This window comes from Scomber scombrus, chromosome 8, assembly GCF_963691925.1.
Source record: "Scomber scombrus chromosome 8, fScoSco1.1, whole genome shotgun sequence".
Taxonomy (NCBI): Eukaryota; Metazoa; Chordata; class Actinopteri; order Scombriformes; family Scombridae; genus Scomber; species Scomber scombrus.
In genome coordinates, this window is record NC_084977.1 from 31,107,165 (window position 1) to 31,113,459 (window position 6,295).

Here is a 6,295-nt window from a genome sequence, read left to right on the forward strand (position 1 = left end):
ATGACTTGAAACTAAAGAGATCCCCGCCTAAACAACTACTTTGCATAGTAGAATAATGTTTTTTCTTCCATCTGTTGTACTGGAAGATGCTTAGTAGTGTGAGTTGGAAGGATCAGCAAGCAGGTACTGATTTGTCAGAAAAGTGCAGCAACAAAACAACCAAAAAACTATCTTAAACATCCTTTTATAACCTGTCACCTGCTATTAGCGGCCAATCAGGAAGGGTCCTTGTAATCAGGGCGGCATCAGTCTCCTCATGTTTGGAGCCAAAATGATCAAATTGACATCTGAAGACTACAGTAACAACATAAATACTTGATGAGCTTCCCTTTTCTTTGAAACATTACATTAATAACTTTAAAGCTGAAAATGTTAAAGGAGGCCACACTCCTTCTTCTTAAGGGGTCAAACAGGTCTGAGAATTAAAGGATTTTTGTGGGAATGAAGGTAATCCAGTAGGCTCAAAGACACCATCTAAAAAAAATTACATCCACTGCCGTTTGACTGGAGATGTTTCGATACTACTGTAAAAAACGGGTCAGATTGTCCTATTCACCAGTAAAATATTAGTAATTATAGGTATGTTAAAGGCTCCACACTAAGAACAATAACTATAACTTTAATCATAATGATGTGAGCGTCCACACTTTGAACTATAACGTCCAGCTATTTCGGCAACTAATGAAAATGACCCGTTAATGTTGTATGTTGTACAGAAAAATGGTTGTGTGTTGATCAGAAGTATTTCAGACACTAGTTGCTGTGATGTTTCAGTATTTACAAACCAAACTGATGTTGAAGCGTGACCCGGGTGCAATAGTTTATTTACACACAGCGACAGCTCTGATGAAGAGTTTTTGGGACTCAGTGAGAACACAGATACACACTGTATTAAATATGTAAAGTTCTTTTAAAAGGTTTAATTAAATCTCAGCCTAATATACTGGTCCAGTTCAGTTAAACCATTAACCTGACACACTGTTTCAGGTGTAATATTTGTGTTTTAATGTGTTTCTAGTAAAAGTAAATTGAGAAAGTTTTGGAGTATAAAGATATGTGTCTATGAATTAACAGTTAATGGTGCATTTAAATAAACCAGTCTTTAATAGAAAACCATTTTTCAAAGTCTGATATCCACCCCCCAAATGGACTGAGACTTATACATCGGTTTTACGATAATTGGTATCGATTTATTTCAGTCGAAACATTAAAGGTATTGAGTATCGATACCCTGCCGTAGTGTGGACTGGGTGCTGTGGAGCTGAACTCAATTTCCCTTCTGGGCGATAAATAAAGATGTTTGAATCTGAATCTGAGCTTCAGTAAATTCAGAATGTTTTATTATTTCAACTGGGAATAAAAGTGATTGCCGTCTTTATCCGCAGTCTGACACGCTCTCGCTGGTTAGTGTCTGCAGGTGAATGTTTGCATCATAATTAAGATCGACGTTCAGCTCAGGTTTCACTCATGACTGAATCTAATGTGACGGTAATCGTGTGTGTTGTGTCTGACTGACAGTCGCACCAGGTCATGTAGCTTTTTCTTTTTTTCCACATGAAGGGGTTTGTTTTGGTATTCACACACACACACACACACACACACACACACACACACACACACACACACACACACACACACACACACACACACACACACACTCTAATACGATTGAGCGACTTCTGACTGACAGACACAAATGACTGGATTTGAGCTTGAGCTGCTGTTGATAGGCGTGTGTGTGTGTGTGTGTGTGTGTGTGTGTGTGTGTGTGTAGGCACGCGTCGCCCTTTTGAATGTCATTTTTGACCCATTGAGCATTCTGATGAGCTCCAAGCTCGGAGGCTGATGTCTAAGATGTAGATGGAATATTGATTCTGTGTGTGTGTGTGTGTTTGTGTGTGTGTGTGTGTGTGTGTGTGTGTGTGTGTGTGTGTGTGTGTGTGTGTGTGTGTGTGTGTGTGTGTGTGTGTGTGTGTGTGAGTCGTTATTGTTAAACATGGACCTTGGCAGCACAGAGATGATGACAGATTCAACTCTAAATACTTTGCAGGTGTATAATTGGATGCTCTCTCTGTCTCTCTCCATGTCAACAAGTGTTTTTCTTGCCATGACACGTGACACTAGGAACGTGTTAATACAAATAATGTGTTTTTTGTGTTAATACAACACTTAAAAAGATTATTTGAAAGGATGAAATAAAAGTAAATACCTTAAATTCTCAAATAAAGGCTGATAATCTACTAATTTGCAGCTCTGATTAAAACAACTACTGTTTTATTTCTTGGTTCTCTTTTTTTAAATCACTTCCTGCATTCAAACCAGGCGGAGAGTTCCGGTCCTCTGAAATGAGGCCAACGGGGAAGTAACTTAAAACTGCATTCTATCAAAAGGCCACCAGGGGGCGACCGTTTTGGTGTCAAAAGGACTTCCGTCTCTATACAAGTCAATGGAGAATTCACCAACTTCTCACTTGATTTCTAACCTCAGTAAACGTTTTCAAAATGTGTTTATGGTCTCAATCGCTAGTTTAAAGCCTTCTTCAATGCAGTATGATGTTCATTTGGGACATTTTGGCCTCCCTGATTTTATATGTGACGATAAAGCAGGGTATGCATTAGGGCGTGGCTACGTCGTGATTGACAGGTTGATTGGTTCACAGGTTCAGGAGTGCGGACAGATAGACTGCAGGAAATAGCCGTGAACTTGTTTCACACCGACAGTTTTCTCCGGAGTTTTGTGGTTATAGTCGTAACAGCTAACTTGGTTAGCGTCACCAGGTTGCCGGTGTAGACTGTGGTAGATCCAGCCCTTGCAACCTCCCCCGCTCCGCCTCATGCTCCTCCTGATGCCCATATAAGTAGAATCCATGTTTTTATTTTGCACCTGAAATTTTCAAGATGGCGCTGCTCAGATCCGATACTATTGGCTTCGGAGCAGCAGTCCACAAACCAATGGGTGACGTCACGGATGTTACGTCCATTTCTTCTATACAGTCCATGATTCAAACACAGGGACTTTGAATACAAGGTGAACAAATGCATTAGGGAAATGTTTTGTAAAACACTCTACTTTGAATAGTATTTTGTCTTCAATCATCTCCTCCATCTCCTTCATTACAAATCCAGAATCTATGATGTTTATTTCCAGGCCAGGACTTTCTATGTTCGTGTTCGGACTCTTGGTTTAGTTCCTGTTTTATTTTTAATTGTGTTTTTGTTACCTTTACTTCCTGTGTTTTCCCGCCTTTGTTGATTACCTCATGTGTTTCACCTGTGTCTTGTTTCACTCACCTGTGTTCAGTCTGTAATTATTCCAGTTCAGCCTCGTCTACGTGCTCTGCTCTTCTCTGATCTGTCTTTCCTTTGAATTTTTCTCAGCTCAGTCAGTTTTATTTCTCTTGCTTCACACCTTCCACAATAAAGCTTCAAGTTTCCATGATGGGAACTTGAACTGGCTCAAAACTAGTTGTGATGTCACACGGTTACTTACCTGTGTTAAACTGAGATTTAAAGCAATGGTTCGGCGTAATTTTGACCTAGCGTCATATGCAGCATGAGGTTTATCTAATTACCGCCTCAGCCCTTTTTTTTCATTTGGTCGCAAAATAGTGGAGTTAGAGCCATCATCCGAATGGCTTAGTACAGGCGCTAACGGACCCAACAGTGTCCGTAAATTACTCCACTAATAATGCCTGGATTGTTATCAAACTTTAAAAAAAAAAAAAAAAAAAAAGCTTTAAGTTAGGAGAAAGTAACACAAAATATATACAGCACACCTGAGTATATTTATAGAAACAGCATGTCCTGAGTATTACTGTAAGTATTTGTATTATTATACGTCTGACATCACCACCATTGTTTGTTTCTGTTTCTCTCTCTCTCTCTCTCTCTCTCTCTCTCTCTCTCTCTCTCTCTCTCTCTCTCTCTCTCTCTCTCTCTCTCTCTCTCCCCAATATTTTCAAATAAGCTTTATTAGCATAACTCTCCTCTCTCTCTCTCTCTCTCTCATATTTCTCTCTCTTGTCACTTTTGTCCTCTCCTGTCAGGCAGAACAAAAGGAAGAAAAGCGTCTCTGTGCTGGTTCAGGTTTTGTGATAAAAACAGTAATTGAGGAGCAACAGATAACCTGCTGCACAGCTGAACAATGACCCGCCTCTGCTTCTTATTGTCTGGCCTTTTATTGGTCAATATTTACTCGTCCTGCTGCCACAATGCACGTAATCTTCAAGGGCAGGAGATGGAGCATTAATGAATAATACACACAGGACAAAAGATGAACTGAACTCTGCGTCTGCCTCACACATGCACGGCCGGTCGTAGAGGAGAAACAGACTGTAAATACGTGTTTTTAAGCAAAGCAAAAGGTTCACATTAGGAATAAAAACAGGGACAAATTGTGGCCTTATGCACATCTCATTTGTGTTGCCATGACAAAAGAAAAACATCTCATTAGACAAAGAAAAATCAGTGTTTGAGGTTTTCTTCTAAAAGATATCTTCAATATTTCTCAAAACAGAAACACAAGCGTCTCCTCGATCATTCACTGATATTGTAAGTTTTTATTGCAGCCATTAGTCTTTATTTTTACAACTTTGATGATGAATGTAATGTAATGCATGATTATTATTATCATAACTATTATTATAGTGGTTGCGGCTGCAGGTATTGAATAATATGAATAATGTGCATTCATAGAAATAAACTGGTGTTAATAAAGTCCTTGAATAAATGAATAAAAGAGGAAAGAAAAGAAAAACTCAATGAATGAAATGATGGTTCAAAGTGAATATAATACCCATGAGCCTCAGCAGTGGCGGTTGGAGACGACGCCACTATAGAGCGACTCTGAATTCAGTAAACTTTATTGTTTCTACTGGGAACAGAAAACGATGCCGTAATTGCTGAATTCATCCAGAACTGACATAATTTAAAGATCTGTGATTGGATGCTGTTCAGGAATCAAAGCTAACGTCTCTCATTCAGTTTTTATGTCCATAGGCTTGTTTGTTCTGTGATGACCACTCCTGTTTTCCTCTGTCTGTTTGCTTGCCTTCTTTTTCTCCTCCTTCTTTCAGGAAGCTGGTAAACAGAGTAGAAGGTAATCAGGATGTAGGCTGGGCCTTCTTTTAAACGCTGGCCTGCTCTCTCTCTCTCTCTCTCTCTCTCTCTCTCTCTCTCTCTCTCTCTCTCTCTCTCTCTCTCTCTCTCTCTCTCTCTCTCTCTCTCTCTCTTTCTCTCACTCTCTCTCCCAACAGCTACATCCCTTCTTTATTTGTTTGGTGACTTTTTTAGCTACAAACATTTTCCTTCATTCATGCACTTCCATACTGATTCTACTAATTCAACATGTAGTTTTGGTTCAGTCATGTAAATAAGTTACCTTAATAAATTATTTGTGTTTTTATGATTCAACATGTGTGTTCTCCTCCTTATTTGTCTGAACTATGAGCCATTTCATGTTCATGACAGTTTTGACACAAATTATCACATCAGTTGTTAATCTTTTGCTCTCATGATTCAACCGGAAGAGTTTCATGTTCCTTCAGACTGCATCGACGCTCCAAATGTCTGTCACCAAACAGTCTTTACTTCCTTAACCCTTTAATTGCTAAAATTAGCTCCTGTAAATTTGTAACCTTTATTATTTACACACACAACAAACAGGCAGCAACATTTGCATTAATTCAGAGTCAGGTTTTTGTCTATTTGATGAATGAAAGTCCAATTTTGGCTCCGTTTTGGTCTCAACCAACTCCTGAGAATAATATTTGGCTCTCTAGCTGCTAAATGTTGCACTTTGTTCAGTAGCCATTTTTAAAAACTGTGTCTGACTGATGTTTGGTGAAGAGCAGATAGTGCACAGTTTGTTTATTGGAGGCTTTTTGCTGAAAACAGCTGGAAACATTGACACTGAAGCACACAGCAATTGTGCAGAAAAAAGAGCTAAAAGAGGCTAAAAAAGCTACGTAGAGCTTCAGAGTTGATGATAATTCTTCTTATTTGTTTGTTTTATAATTAATAAAAACAAATATTACAGCAGAAAGCACTGAATAGTCTCACGATAAAACATTTAAAATAAATCAGAATAATCTTTTTTGTACGATTAGGAAATGTTGATAGAAATATTTTATTGACAACTATGAAATATTTACACTTTGTAGGTGTTAATAAGATCACAGAAAGTAATATTAGAATATAAGTCATTGCTGGATTTTATCATCATAAACGTCACTTCACAGTAAATTTAGATATTTCCCTGAATAAAAAAGAGAAGAAGAGAAACAGAGCAGGAACAA